Below are 1,322 nucleotides of genomic sequence, written 5' to 3'. Positions count from 1 at the left end.
AGCGCCAGGTGAGCCTTCTCCAGCTCTGCTCCAGACAGACTGGGCAGGGGGTTGGGGTAGTGCAGCTGTTTACGGTAGTCAGCAGGGAGCAGGTCAGGATACAGACCAATCACATGGGTGGGATCTGTTGGAGGGAGAAGGTACAGGCTTTATATTAGTTAATATTAATGTCCCTGATGGGATGATGGGACAGCATCACCCTCTGTTCCCTGCTGTTGACCAGAGGCTTTATATTAGTTAATATTAATGTCCCTGATGGGATGATGGTACAGCATCACCCTCTGTTCCCTGCTGTTGACCAGAGGCTTTATATTAGTTAATATTAATGTCCCTGATGGGACGCAGTACTGCTGTACTCAACGTAGGTAAGGCAGCATATCTAAAGTAGCTACGTAGGGAAAAGGATGCCATTAGAGACCTGAGACCTTAACTACCTGACCTGAACGGACAGGTAGTTAACGGACAGGTAGTTAACGGACAGACCTGTTCAGGTAGTTAACAGACAGGTAGTTAACGGACAGGTAGTTAACGGACAGGTAGTTAACGGACAGGTAGTTAACGGACAGGTAGTTAACGGACAGCCAGAAGCTCACCTGTGCCGAGCTTAGCAAACACCTGCATGGAGTCATCGAACCTCTTCTGACAGAACAGATTGAAGGCATAGAGATTCTGGATGTGGTGAATCTGCTGTCTCTTATCTCCTTCCACATCATCCTTCATATTCTGGGGGAGAGAGGGATGGAGGAGGGGAAAGAGGTCATGGGGAGGGAGGAGAGGAGAGAGGGATGGAGGAGGGGAAAGAGGTCATGGGGAGGGAGGAGAGGAGAGAGGGATGGAGGAGGGGAAAGAGGTCATGGGGAGGGAGGAGAGGAGAGAGGGATGGAGGAGGGAAAGAGGTCATGGGGAGGGAGGAGAGGAGAGAGGGATGGAGGAGGGGAAAGAGGTCATGGGGAGGGAGGAGAGGAGAGAGGGATGGAGGAGGGGAAAAGGTCATGGGGAGGGAGGAGAGGAGAGAGGGATGGAGAGAGAGGCATATAGGGGTGTAGTGAGTCACACCATGACAGGTCAGTATCACATCTCTGTCCTTCTGCTAACCCTCTGACGTAAATATTATCTCTGTCCCTCTGCTAACCCTCTGACCTATATATTACCTCTGTCCCCTCTGACCTATATATTATCTCTGTCCCACTGCTAACCCTCTGACCTATATATTATCTCTGTCCCACTGCTAACCCTCTGACCTATATATTATCTCTGTCCCCTCTGACCTATATATTATCTCTGTCCCCTCTGACCTATATATTATCTCTGTCCCCTCTGCT

General features: G+C 50.1%; 1 pseudogene; it reads right to left on the bottom strand.

Annotated features, from left to right (window-relative positions):
• Positions 1 to 4: 4 nt before the first annotated feature.
• The window catches only part of LOC124027233, a 47,315-nt pseudogene continuing 45,997 nt past the window's right edge, over positions 5 to 1,322 (bottom strand).

This window comes from Oncorhynchus gorbuscha, unplaced genomic scaffold, assembly GCF_021184085.1.
Source record: "Oncorhynchus gorbuscha isolate QuinsamMale2020 ecotype Even-year unplaced genomic scaffold, OgorEven_v1.0 Un_scaffold_3017, whole genome shotgun sequence".
Classification (NCBI taxonomy): domain Eukaryota; kingdom Metazoa; phylum Chordata; class Actinopteri; order Salmoniformes; family Salmonidae; genus Oncorhynchus; species Oncorhynchus gorbuscha.
The sequence above is the reverse complement of the archived record's forward strand: the minus strand, read 5'-3'. Positions and strand labels throughout refer to the sequence as shown.